We start from the raw sequence: 15,143 nt of genomic DNA on the forward strand, positions 1-15,143 counted from the left end.
GGCTCAGAATACAAAGGACGGTACCGGTGGTGTTGCAGTAGCAGCGTTGGGTGCTTCAGCGACATTTACGAAAGTGAACAAAATCAATGCAAGCAATAGATATGTGCAAAAAAAAAACAAAAAAAAAAACCTGATTAATCCACCTAGTGGTGATAGCGCCTTTCTCGTCGAATATGTACTCATGATGTCGACGTAAGCCGAAGTGTTCCTGAATCATGAGAGTACTTTATTGAGAAAAGCAAGAATTTTATCAAAGCCATTATCGAATAGAAAAACTTATTGATGACGCATATTCCGACGTTATGTTCAACGTATAGGCAGAGCTTAAAAATATCAGAGCTCTCAGTTGACTGCTTGACCACCTTCACTGTCATTAGAGGCCAATCAATATGAAGACGATGATTACAAGCTAAGATATAACCTTTTTCACAACCACAGATCACTTTGGGGTCGTCGACAAAGTTTTTTCTGTACACTTCAGGCTATATTTTATTATCGCACACACAAGATCCATGTAAAATTAAACAAAAAAAAATGCAAGCAAGTGAAATTTCCCAAACTAAATCCCAGTAACATTTCAACCACATTACAGAGCGCGAGGGCGCAACCAGTCACATCAGAATTTTGTGTAGTAACTTTAGACGCAAAAGGGGATTGAAAAAAAATGTTCAGGGTTGTTGCGATTAAATTTTAATTTTCCCATACAACTTTGACTGTAAGGATGAGTAGGAATCTGAAATGGTGTGATTTGATGAGTTCTGAGATCACTTTAGTTTTGTCATGATGAAGAGAACAATTACACATATCTATCGCTTGCTATGATTTTGCTCACTTTCGTAGTTCCGGCAAAGCACCCAAAGTTGGTTCTGTAATACTGCTGGTAGTCTCTAATGTGGTTTGAGCCTATTTTCTTGCTAACCGGTAATCAGGTTATTTAAAAAGCCGCGATTTGACGTGTGGCATGCATTAGTTTGGTTAACTTTTGTATATGACCACTTCCGGCGGGACACCCGGAACCACAAACACTACCGGTAGTAACTTATGTAGTCTGTGCCTATTTTCTTACTAACCGTTCATCAGGTAATCGAAAATGCCGTGATTTGAGGCACCGAATGCATGAGTTTGGTTCAATTTTACATTTTACCACTTACGGCGGGACATCTGGAACCAGGACAGTACCAATTGTCTCAAATATGGCATGAAACTAGTTACCTCTAACTGTTCACCCGATTTCCTAGAAAGCCACGAAATGATGTGTCACATGCATGGGTTTGGATCATTTTTACATTTTACCAATTACAGCAGGACACCCGGAACCGGTTCTGGAACACTACCGGTAGTTTTTAATGTAATCTGAGACTATTTTCTTGCTGATTGTTCTTCAGGTTATTAAAAAAGCCGGTATTTAATGAGCCGCACGCATGTGTTTGGTTTCCTTCCACATTCGTCCACTTCCGGCGGGACACCCGGAATCGGTTCTGGAACACTACTGGTTTTCCCTAATGTGGTCTGAGTTTTTTTTGTTAACCGTTCATCAGATTACCCAAAAAGCTACGATTTGATGTGTCACATGCATGATTTTGGTTCTCTTTTACATTTGACCACTTCCGGCGGGACAACTGGAACCGATTCCGGAACACTACCGGTAGTTTCTAATGTAGTATGGTTCTATTTTCTTGCTAATCGTTCATTGGGTTTTCAAAAAAGCCGCAATTAGATGTGTTGCATGCATTACTTTGGTTCACTTATGTATTGGGCCACTTCCGGCGGGACACTCGGAATCGGTTCCGGAACACTACCTGTAGTTTCTAATCAGGGAATGAAATTATCAGCAAATTGAGACGAAAATTGTCGTTTTCCGAGCAACCGAACAATTCAACGATTCTTTTTCCAGTGAGAAATGATTATCGGTCGCTGCTGTTGTCCACGATCAAAGATAGCCTAAAACTGAAAATCGCTCTTGCCATTTTCGCTATCCAACTTTATCCCCTTGCCGGTTATCGCGATAATTATCAGGAGGCAAATAACAAAAATTGTGCCGCCAACGGGATTCGAACCTAGACCCTCCACAAAAATGTTTCTTAGCGCGCACCATAACCACGCGGCCACACATGCTGCTCGAGAGGTAGAAGAAATTTGATGCATAAAAGAAAATTGATGTGGTGGCGACGGCGAGACGGAAAAGCGAACAAAGAGCAGAGAGTAAACCAGTCGGCTTTTCACTGCTGGTGATAATCCATTTTCGGCGCTGCGGGATGAGCGACAACACATTCTCTGGAGAAATCCGGGTCTGAATTTATCGCATGTCTTTTTTCGCCGATAATGCGTGTGAGACAGTTTTCTGTGATCGCGATTGTGATCGATAATTTCATTCCCTGTTTCTAATGTGGTGTGAGCCTATTTTCTTGCTAATCGTTTATCAGGTTATCGAGAAAGCCGCGATTTGATGTGTCGCGTGCATAGGTTTGCTCCACTTTAATATTTGGCCACTTCCGGCGGGACACCCGGAACCGGTTCTGGAATACTACCGGTTCAGATATGGTCTAAGACTCTTTTCCTGCTTACCGTTCATCAGGTTATCAGAAAAGCCGCAGTTTGGTGTGTCGCATGCATGGGTTTGGTTCACTTTTGTATTTGGCCAATTCCGGCGCGACACTCGGAACCGGTTCCGGAACACTACCTGTAGTTTCTAATGTGGTGTGAGCCTATTTTCTTGCTAACCGTTTATCAGGTTATCGAGAAAGCCGCGATTTGATGTGTCGCGTGCATAGGTTTGCTCCACTTTAATAATTGGCCGCTTCCGGCGGGACACCCGGAACCGGTTCTGGAATACTACCGGTTCAGATATGGTCTGAGACTATTTTCCTACATACCGTTAATCTGGTTATCGAAAAAGCCGCTATTTGATGTGTCGCATGCATGGATTTGGTTCACTTTTATATTTGGCCACTTCCGGCGGGGCACCCGGAACCGGTTCTGGAACACTACCGGTTCAGATATGGTCTGAGACTATTTTCCTGCATACCGTTCATCAGGTTACGGAAAATGCCGCGGTTTTATGTGTCGCATGCATAGGGTTGTAGCATTTTCATATCTGGCCCCTTCCTGGGTACCGGTCCGGAACACCTAAATGGCCATAACTCCGGAACGGCTGAACCGATCCAAACCATTTTTAATAGGAAACAATGGGACCAGATTCCGCGTCGAATGAATTATCGGTCATTAAAATCGGTTGAGGTTTACTGCCAAAAAGTGATGTGAGTTTTTTGTACACACACACACATACAAACATACATACACACACACATACATACACACAGACATCACCTCAATTCGTCGAGCTGAGTTGATTGGTATATGTGACTCGAACCTCCGGGCCTTCTATCAAAAAGTCATTTTTGGAGTGAACATATAGCCTTTCCAGTACACTTAGTGTACGAGAAAGGCAAAAATATAAAACTAAAACTATCACATCAAATCGCACCATTTTAGATTCCTGAGGTGTAAATATACAGTAGGATGGGTCAACATTGTATAGAAAAATTAAAATTTAAGCGCATCACCCCCGAACAGAGTTTTTTTTTTATTTTGCGTCTTAAATGACTGCGCAAAATTTTGATGTGGCTGGAGTCGAGCTCTGTAATATGGTTGAAATTTGGTTGGGATTTAGTATTGGCAATTCAAATTACTACATTACAAATTTTACATGAATCTTGTAACCAATGGTAATTAAATACGGCCTAAAGTGTGCATTTTCCGAAGAGCTCAAAATGATCTGAGAAAAAAGTTTTATCCTAGCTTGTAATAGTCATCTTAGTATGGATCGGCCTCCACTGAAGGTGGTCAAGCAGTCATCTGAGAGGACTGTACGTTGAACATAACGTCGGAATAAGAGCCATCAATAAGTTTCCCAATTCGATGATGACTTTGATAAAATTCTTGCTTTTCTGAATAAAGTATTCTCAGGATTCAGAAATTCCCCAGCCAACCACATATCGTAAATCATTGTGTGGAAAAAATCGTATATTTTCATATATTGAATCAGAATTGTATAATAATATGTATATTTGTTGACAATGATTGCGTAAAACCGCATTTCATGCCAAATTAAATTTCAATTGCGATTTTGTTTCATATAGTCGTCCTCGATCATAAAAGGTGCGAGATACCATCGGTAGGATCGCACAAAATCGGATAGAATCGTAAAAAAACATACATTCTTAGTGTCAAGCTGTAAGTTCGCTAGCATCGTATATATGGTTTCTTTGAATCGTGGAAATCGTCGCTTCACATTCATATACGATGCTAAATCGAGCTTGCTACCATAGACTAATTTGAAGACCTCGATGTACCAAAGAAAACCATTAAATTTTCTGTGTCCAGTCCGGTACCCAATAAATATTCATTACCGTGTATTTTTTCCCGTGTAAATTGCCTTTTTGCCTTTCTCGTACACTAAGTGTACTGGAAAGGCTATATGTTCACTCCAAAAATGACTTTTTGATAGAAGGCCCGGAAGGTCGAGTCACGTATACCAATCGACTCAGCTCGACGAATTGAGGTGATGTCTGTGTGTGTGTATGTGTGTGCGTGTGTGTATGTGTGTATGTGTGTGTACAAAAGACTCACATCACTTTTTGGCAGTAAACCTCAACCGATTTCTATGACCGACGGTTCATTCGACGCGGGATCTGGTCCCATTGTTTCCTATTGAAAATGGTTCGGATCGGTTCAGCCGTTCCGGAGTTATGGCCATTTAGGCGTTCCGGATCGGTACCTCTGGGAGGGGCCAGACATGAAATTACAACAAACCCATGCATGCGACTTATCAAACCACGGCAGTTCCGATCATCTGATAAATGGAAAGCAGGAAAATAGTCTCAGACCATATCTGAACCAGTAGTGTTCCGAAACCGGTTCCGGATGTCCCGCCGGGAGTGGCCAAATATAAAAGAGAACCAAACACATGCATGCGACACATCAAACCACGACATTTTCGATAATCTGATGAACGGTAAGCAGGAAAATAGCCTCAGACCATATCAGAACCGGTAGTGTTCCGGAACCGGTTCTGGATATCCCGCCGGAAGTGGCCAAATATAAAATTGAACATAACTTATTCATTCGACACATCAAACAGCGGCATTTTCGGTAACCTGATGAACAGTTATCAGGAAAATAGTATCAGATCATATCTGAACCGGTAGTGTTCCGGAACCGGTTCCGGATGTCTCGCCGGAAGTGGTCAAATATAAAAAAACCCAAATTAATCCACCTAGAGGTGATAGTGCCTTTCTCGTCGTATATGTTCTAACGATCTTTCCGTCGACGTAAGTCAAAGTGTTCCTGAATCCTAATATTTTTTAAGAAAAGCAAGCATTTTATCAAAGCCATCATTGAATTGACTTAAAACTTATTGATGGCACATACTCCGACGTTGTGTTCAGCGTAAAAGCAGAGCTGAATAATATCAGATTTCTCAGTTGACTGCTTGAGTACCTTCACTAACATTGGGAGCTGATCAATATCAAGATGATACTAACAAGCTAAGATATAACTTTTTACTCATTCACAGATCAATTTGCGGCCTTCGATAAAGTTTTTTCTGCACATTCTAGGTTATATTTTATTGACCGTTAAAAACAAGAACGTAGTGAGTATAGTGACGCCGCTGTTGCTACCTAAAGGTATGATGAAAATCGGTGTAATCGTATACAACTATAACAATGTTGTATATTGATCGTTTGCGTCACACTTGCGTCGTATACGAAGTGAATGAAATCGTAGAAATCGTATATTCATTTTTTCAGTCGCATATGATTGATACTGCACTTTTAATAGTCGAATCTCAATCTCGAAAATCGTAAATGGTTTTGTTTACATATTTGTATGATGGAGAAAAACAAAAAAAGGTATTCATCACAAATTTGTATTTTTGTTGTTGTTGACACATTCCAACCATGGGAGCAATAATTTCAACCAAATAGAAAGGTATTCATACTAGCAGATGACTTAAAATAAGTGATGTATAGATTCCAACAACGTTGTGAATTCCGGGCCTCTTGCACGGCACCACTTTTGGTGCCACTCAATGCACAACAACAACACTCCCACCACAAGTCTCGCACCGTGTCATGCTAATTTTTATTCGTTTTATGCCATTCACTTTAAACTCCCTATTTTCAACTAGGCAATATAGCCAATCAGAGATGGCATTTCACCGTAGCGATTCACTGCGGCGTCAGTGGGGTTCCTATTTTTCACCACACCAAGAAGCCAGTTTCTCTTGTTTTGGGTGGTAGGTAGACCAAGCGCTAGTGCGTGCTCTTGCTCGTCCTCCTTGGATCGAGTGTGGCTCACTCTTTCGCGCGCATCGCTCTCCGGCGCTCTCCCGTGTTTTCACCCAGCAGTCACCGAATAACACAGCGCAACATTTTTTTGTCTCAAGAGCAAACTTATGTGTCTCCGAAGGATTTTGGGCCGCTGAATCCGAATCCGGGCTCAGATTTGCTCCAACACGTCACAATTTTGAGCTATACCTTAATTTATAGGGCAAAATATGCAATTTTGGGCTTTTTTGACTGCAAGTTATTAAGCATGGAAATATTTTTTTTAAGCAATCAAAAAGTTAATTGGTCAATTAACATCTAAATTAACGACTCATGCAAAATATTTCGTTTTACCTAATCAAATTTGATAGATTTAGGCATTTAATGTTAGTATGAAAACTTGCATGCAACTTTTGGTGGGTGACTTGTATGGGAAATATCGTACCTAACATAAAACGCTTAAAACTATAAATTTTGATTTGGTAAAACGAAATATTTTGCATGAGTCGTTAATTTAGATGTTAATTGACCAATTTATCCTTTGATTGATTAAAAAATATATTTCCATGCTTAATGGCTAGCAGTCAAAAAAGCCCAAAATCGCATATTTTGCCCTATAAATTGAGGTATAGCTCAAAAATGTGACGTGCTGGAGCAAATCTGAGCCCGGATTCGGATTCAGCGGCCCAAAATCTGTCAGAGACACATAAGTTTGCTCTTGAGACAGACCAAAAGTTATTTTTTGTTACGCTGTGTAATCACCATGGTGTCGCCAGGGCGAGAACTCTCCGGTGTTTCACCGCAGCGCGCACTCTGGCGCAAAAACCTCACTGGAGCGCGCGCCCGGGTGATTTTACTCTCCGGTGTTTCACCGCAGCGCGCACTCTGGCGCAAAAACCTCACTGGAGCGCGCGCCCGGGTGATTTTTTACACTTTCACCGAAGAGAATTTTAAATCGCTCTCTCCGCACTGTTGTGTGGCCTAGTGCTCAGGCAGCTAAGAGGTTTATTTCTACCCACCAAGCTTGCGCGCATCTGAATCGCAGTGGTGGATCCACATATAAGAGAAGGGCTCCTGTTCAGATGCACAGCGTGAGTGGTGTATTTTCTATTTCTCTTTCCCACACTGAGGATATGGACATCTCTGTAGCCAATAGAGGTGACGCGCAGTTCCCAATCAAAGGACCTAAGTTCGATTCCCACTGAACACCAATTGTTTTTTTTTTTATTTGAGAATATTGAGTCGTATATTGGTACTCTCAATGGTAATAAGATCATGCATAATCGTATATTTAGACGGATAAAATCGGCGAAATCGTAGAAATTTTTCGAGAAATCGTAAATTGTGTTGATTGGAATCGCAGTAATCGTATATATGTTCGATATGGCCTCCACTTTAGTATGTATATGTCTGTTTCGTGCATTGAATACGATTTCTTTGGTGCTATATATGTGTGACTATTTCAGTTGCAATTTTGATATAGCAACCAAATTGCTGGCTGGGTCGTAGGTGGTACAGTCCCAGACCGCTGTTATGAGAATTTTCTCCTTCCCGTCCGTTACCATAGCACAGAGATCAAAGGCTGATCACTGACTCTAATGCAAGATTTATTGTGTCGACTGAAAGATCATCAGTACATATTCGACGAGAAAGGCACTATCACCAGTAGGTGGATTAATCTGGGTTTTTTATCTGTATAGTCTATTTTACGAAACGACAACAGTGTTGATATTGATATTAACACTCACGGGCTTGGGCGCAACCTCCTGTCAAATTTTCATTCATGAAATGAGCGATCAGCTGATCCGAAACGTCTCGTAAAATGGCTCATTAACGAGATTTTTAGCCCTAGGCTAGTTCATCTCGGGACCCACGCTTTACTTTCCTTCCAAAGGAAGAACTCATATTTTGTGAGTTTGTCGGGAGTGGGATTCGATCCCAGGTCCTCGGCGTGATAGTCACGTGTCCTAACCATCGCACCAGATCCGCTCCACATTTCGTTCATTTCATTTATTTAGTATTACATTATAATAACATCGATCTATCTATATATATAAAAATGAATTTCTGACAGTCTGTCTGACCGCTATGCATTCGGAAACTACTGAACCAATCGGTGTGAAATTTTGTATGTGGGTATGTTTGAGGCCGGGGAAGGTTCTTAGCTTGGTGTGAGATCTCTCCGGTCTCTGGAACGGGGGGCTCCCATACAGATGACTTTGCGGGGGACGTCTCTACGGAGCTGCATGTCAAAAAACACAATAGACAGGCAGTACGACGTTTGCCGGGACAGCTAGTATATATAATAAATGAGCTTCTGTCTGTCTGTCTATCTGTCTGTCTGTCTGACCGTTTTGCATTCGGAAACTACTGAACGTGTTACCGGCGAGTACCATTAGTGTTGAAGAAACCCATATTTGAGTGCGGGAAAATAGGGAAATATTTATACAGTTAGCGTAAATATTTAACGGTCAAATCAGATCTATACGCCTGGGTTGACCGTGAAGCGCATCGCGCCTGAATGGCTAAAATGGATGCCAAAGTATGGTGGGTGGCAACCTCCACTGAACTCCTATTGAGTGTGGTGTTAGAACTTACTTTTGTTAGACCACCCTATTGTGGCCACCCAGGCTTTATCCTGGGCCTCAGGGTCGTTACAATGGCTCCGAGAGGGAATTGGGGATGAGTGGAATGACTTCCCAATAAAACAAACGTCCAAGCAGGAGCTACGAGCAGGGAATGAAATTATCAGCAAATTGAGACGAAAAACGGCGTTTTTCGAGCAACCGATTTTTTCTGTTTTTACTTTTCCTGTGAGAAATGTTTATCGGTCGTTGCTGTTTGTCCCCGATCAAAGATAGCCGAAAACTGGAAACCGCTCTTTTCATTTTCGCTATCCAACTTTATCGCCTGCAAAGTTATCGCGACAATTATCAGAAGGCAAATAACAAAAATTTGCCGCTAACGGGATTTGAACCTAGACCCTCCACAAAAATGTATATGAGCGCGCACCATAATCACACGACCACACAAGCTGCTCGAGAGAGGACAGAAATTTTATACATAAAAGCGAAGACGGCTAATAACAAGACAGACATCTTCTCACTTGCTCCATATACTCTGAGAACTTCAAGCACACTAGCGCCGCGAACGACTCCCGGGAACAACATTATGAATAAGTGTGCGTGAGATGCTACAGTTTCCGTGTACGTATTTGCATGTACACGCACACAATCATGTTTAATGTTCCTGTGAATCGTTGAGGGCGTTTCAACCTTGTTGCCTGCGATAGGGTGGGAGCTGTCTGTCTTGTTATTAGCCGTCTTCGATAAAAGCTACAGTCGATGACGACGGCACTACGGAGAGACGAACAAAGAGCAGAAAGCAAACCAGTCAACTTTTCATTGCGGATGATAATCGATTTTCGGCGCTGTGGAACGAGCGAAAACACATTCTCGGGAGAAGCCCGGGTCTGAATTTATCGCACGTCTTTTTTCGCCGATAAAGCGTGAGAGAAAGTTTTCTACAATCGCGATCGTGATCGATAATTTCATTCCCTGGCTACGAGCTAAAGATAGAAAATGCAAGGCTTGGCTTGAAGAAATGATGGGCGACTATGATAGTTATTCAGATTAACATTTTTTATATTCAAAAATTATTCCATATTGAAATTTCTTATTTTGGAATGGGAAAGGAAACATGCACATACCGTTTTACCATCCTGCTTGTTGGCGGGGGCCGCCCGTTTAACGTTGGGTATCCCTGCTGACCTTCCCAAGTCGAACATCCATCCTCAGCGACGTACGGGGACTACCGGGCCAAGATGATGGTGTGGCACGCCGGCGGGGCTTCGTCGAATAGCCTCCAACGTTGACGGAGAGTTTACTTTCTGTGGGCCGGGCCAAACTTACGGGAAATGGCGCGCCGGCAGATTTCCGTCGAACACAGCACCTTCCGTCGAACACCTTCGCTAACCGGGCCAGAATAGCGGAATGGCACACCGGCGGGCTTCTTCACACACAATCCACTTTTGCTTACCGGGCCGCGTTGACGCAGTGGCTCACAGGAGAAGCCACAGATGATTACGAGAAACAGCTAACTTTTCTTCGGCCGAGCCAACCCAGCGGGAAGTGGCACACCGGCATTGCTCAGGGAGTTTTTGGAATTCGGTACAATGGTATCAGAACAGGTATCAGAAGGCCGGCTCCATAGGCACGTTATCCTCCATTTGGGACAGTTGTGCCATCGCCATACATATAAGCCTATTTCATCATTTACCTGAGGGAGCATGGGACAAGGGATGGGAATTAGGAAAGGGAAAGGTGATGAAATAGGAACGAGTACCCTAGAAGAGGGAATAAATGCATAAGCGCAACGAGAGCTCATAGCCGAGTAGTCTGTGCGCGTGTGTGGACGTGTTAAAATTTTCGGGTGTCAGAATTTTCCTTCTGTTGAGTTTCATTTCGGCTTGGATAAAAAGAAATCACTGAATACGAAAATTTATGTTTGATAGTGTCCAATGGACAATATTAGAAGAAATCGGAAGCCACATAATTATAGTACAGTGAGAACCTACTGGATCCTCTAGTGAAAAATTCTCGTCCGCAGTTGCTGAATCACACGATGTGTACCCCTCTTCAAATCAATCTGCTGGCCTGAAATTGCAGTTTCTTTCAACGCAGTGGATGGAATTGATTCGCATGAAATACACTACATCTTTACCACACATGGTGTCGGATGAATGCTTCTAAACTGCAGATTCGCGACGGATATGTCCTGGTGCGTTACGGGTATCTTGGCTTCCTGTACAAAGTAGTAGTACCCGGATGGCGATTCAGTGTTAGCATGGTGAGATTAATCCGATTTATCTTTTCTACGGGCGGACTTTTTGAGGAAGTTTTTTCTGTATTGTTATAACTGGGCATACGCCATAACGCATGTGGATCGCTTCACATAGATGAGTTACAACGTAAGATCTGCGATTCATTTTTTATGCATTCCTGTGTAAAGTAATAATGTTTGACGCCTGTGTAAACATTACCTTTATTTTTTCTTCCAATGATAGCAACTTTATCTCAAACAAGTACTCAAGTTTATTCTAAAATATAATCATTGTTTAACAACCTCCACATATGTTTCTAATTCTTACTCTTTCAGCGGTAATAAGGTAAATAATAATACATAATTTAATATTGCTTTATAACATCTTTTCATACGCTTTTTCGCCACGGAAAGCATCATATAAAACCCCATCCATCTTCCAACTCCAGATATCTATGAAGTGGGCCAAGTTCTTGGACATATTCTGAGTAGATATCTAATCAACATTTCCTCCCCATCCCCGCTGATCGTAAGGACCTGGCCAGGTGTCGAACAAAGAGGTCGTTCAATGAAAAGTCTGTCAAGCCCCAGGCAGTTTTTCTGGCGCATTAAACGTCTCTATCGACAGCCACCCCAGGATGTGTACGGTCGGCTATGCTATGCTATGCTAAGCGCAACGAGAGCTCATAGCCCATACCACAACGGATTTAATCAATGCCCTGAAAAGGACACTGTAAAACGCATAAGCGTAAAGAGAGCCTATAGCTAATTGGAGGTAGCTTGTGACGTCATGCGACTTTCAATATGACATTGAAAGGCACGGCATCGAAAGCATCGTCAATATTCATAAATCACAATTGCAAAAACTACGTTTGAGCGAGTACTTTCTTGAAAACGTATACAACTTTGTGTAAAAGAGTCACTGTGGACATCCCAAATTGGGAGGCATGTGAGTTCACATGAATAGCCATGTCAGCCAGACGAACATCACAGATGTGATAATCGACAATGCGTTTCAAGCATTTCAGAAAGAACGAGGTAACCAGGAACTCATTCCTTCATTATACAATGCACGCACCCTTTCGGGATAAAACTATGGAGTAATTTCATACCATGAAAATATCCCATAGAAAACTACAAGAGTTCAAAACATGTTTAAAATGCTCAAATCCCTCTGAAGAAAAATAGGACAAAACACCATTTGCTCCTGGAGATTTGAAGTAAGCAGAGCGTTTTAGTGCCCACTAAGTCAATTATATAGCTATAATTCTCTGGCGGAAGCTAAAGATCCGTAACTATACAAAAGACTGGTTTATCCGAAGATATTTTGAACTTGAACAGATCAGAGTTCCATTCAGGAATACCTCTTGCGGTCCGCACAGACCGCAGAGGACAAGCTTCTTTCAAAGTAATAGTTATGGTATACCACAATGGAGGGCGTTGTAGGTACAAAACCACAATGAAACTCTCTTGGAGTAGCAATGGAAGCGAATTATCTATAAAATGTGGTCGCAACCAATTAGTACAGATTCCCTAGTTTATTGAGCAGGGACGCCTGAATACGTGAATTTTGCGAAGGTACACTAAAAAGTGCAAAGAAGGTCAAATGGAGACTCCTCATGTGACACATGCGATTTTGTCAACTCATGACAAATTCTGCTAATGCAGAGTTGGGTTAGGTTCTATAAATTTGTTTGAGTGGGTTAAGAAAAATTAGATCCCCTGATTACCGATGTTTTCCTATAATAAATCCCATGAAAACATCAAATGAGTTTAGCACCGCCCAAATGTTAACGGATTTATCTGAAATTTTGATTTATTTATTGGATGACATCAACAGACAACACAGGTCCTAATGATGTCTATATAACTTAACCTAACTTATTTCCCTATCTTTGTTATAATAAAAGTAAAATAATAAAATTACAAACAAAAACTCGCATTACGCGCAACAAAAAACACAATTTCATTATTCGTCATGAAGAAAAACTAAATACAGCCTCAAACTTTCGCTTGATCGTTTCCCTATAAAGGTTAAAGTCGAACACAGATGCCACATTGTTGAACGCTCGTTTCAAACCGGTAATAGCATTCTGCTGCCCGTACACAGTCCTACGTAAAGGAGGCCGTAGCCAAGGTCGCAACATTACGTTACTCCGCAGTGCTCTTGGACGAACATACAAATCGACGGACTGCAAGAGTGCGGGGCAGTCCATCCTTCCCTGCAACAGGTCCGCAATGACCATTGCTCGTGCAACGTTCCTGCGCAGCTATAGGCTCCCTAGGTCAATCAATTGGCACCGACTTCTGTAGCTTGGCAGTCGCAACGTATCGCGCCATGGGAGTCGGCGGAGAGCAAAGCGGATGAAACGGCGCTGGACCGATTCTATCCTCTCTATTCCTCTTAGATTATGAGGATTCTAAACCACCCACGTTACAATACTCGAGCGTCGATCGAACTAGCGAACAATACAGTGATTTCAATCAATACACGCTTGTGAAGTCCTCGGCGATCCGAAATATGAAGCCCAACGTTCTAGACGCTTTTTCAACGACGAAGGAAAGATGTTGCCTGAAGCTTAGTTTCGAATCCAAAATCACCCCCAGGTCCTTCACATCATCTGCACGCTGAATCACGGTGTCGAAGAGCTTGTACTGGAAAATTATAGGTTTACGAATTCGAGCGAACGAAATCACGGAGCATTTGACGGGACTAACCACCATTCGGTTTAATATGCACCAGTTCATGAATGCATCCAGATCCTGCTGGAGGCAAATTGCGTCTTCGAATAATTGCGAGCGATTCATCCAGTAGATTTTCAGATCATCTGCGAAAGACAGACGGGGACCCTTCAACGTGTAGTTGACGTCATTTAAATAAATCAAGAAAATCAACGGCCCCAAATGGCTGCATAATATAATATAATACATAATTTAATGTGAGATGTATTCATAAACACTTTTTGGCGGGTATACTTTCCAAGGATGGAAGAAAATCGCTTCTAACGATAAATGATACAACATACGAACAATCAAAGATAGCCTTTGCTCTTGCGGTAGCATGATGCGGCACCCTCGCACTATGCTCGCATCATAGAACAATCAAAGCATCTGATGCACGCTTTATCGCGGGATCTATCGTTATCGGATCATGTTACAAGTCGCGATAAACTCTATTCATCAAGATTATGGCCACTTTTGCACCCGGAATCCAAATTCATGATCAGGAATATTACTTTCATATGCAGATCGTGAAGCTTCAGCAATAAGAATGCACAAAAAGTGACCGAAAATCGAAATTTATCATTTCGACTGCATGATAACGATCGCATCACGGCCGCACATGCCGAGCGATTCATTATTCGCGGAGCACGGTTTGTTATGAATGCTTGACGACAATATTCTATCGTTGTTGCTATGATCGAGCGATACCTACCAACCGCGACACATTTGGGATCCTAACATGATCACTACATTTCCATCCTTGATACTTTCAATATAAGTTTGATCCACTCTACAATGTTCATGCGAATATCTTTTTCAATCAGAATAAGCATTGTTTATCCGGAATTTTGAAATATTATTCTTTTTTAATTTATCTATTTTATTTATATATTTCGATGAGCCAATATAAACAATCATTTCTTAATAAAAACCGGTTAGCGAAAGCGTGAACATTAAAATGTTTTTATTGGCTCACTGAAAAATATGAATCTATGGCAAAAGATCGAAGAATAAAAGGTCAAAATATCACAATGACGAAAGGTCGAAGTGTTACTTTCAAAGGGACAAAGGGTCGAAACTTATTAAAAAAAAAGTGAATTTCGCTGAGCAAATAATATTCGACCTTTTGTCCCTAACCCAAAAAATATCCATAAAACGAATAAATATCAATAAACGTTGCTAAACACATCCACTTAATAATCCTTTTTTTATTTTATTTTAAGATAAACCAGGACCCCCCGAGCTTGAACTGGCGAACCCTGCATACAA

The 15,143-nt window shown here is 41.7% G+C and overlaps 1 long non-coding RNA gene across 2 annotated transcripts in view; it reads left to right on the forward strand.

Annotated features, from left to right (window-relative positions):
• Positions 1 to 15,143, forward strand: part of LOC134288062 (uncharacterized) — a 56,851-nt gene extending 41,708 nt beyond the window's left edge. The window contains exon 4 of one of the 2 annotated variants that reach the window (XR_009997735.1): positions 10,938 to 12,588. This is a non-coding gene — a long non-coding RNA (uncharacterized LOC134288062). Of the gene's footprint in view, positions 1 to 10,937; positions 12,589 to 15,097 lie in introns of those variants that run through there. The other variant, XR_009997736.1, reaches the window with a different exon arrangement.

Source organism: Aedes albopictus, chromosome 2 (genome assembly GCF_035046485.1).
Source record: "Aedes albopictus strain Foshan chromosome 2, AalbF5, whole genome shotgun sequence".
NCBI lineage: Eukaryota > Metazoa > Arthropoda > Insecta > Diptera > Culicidae > Aedes > Aedes albopictus.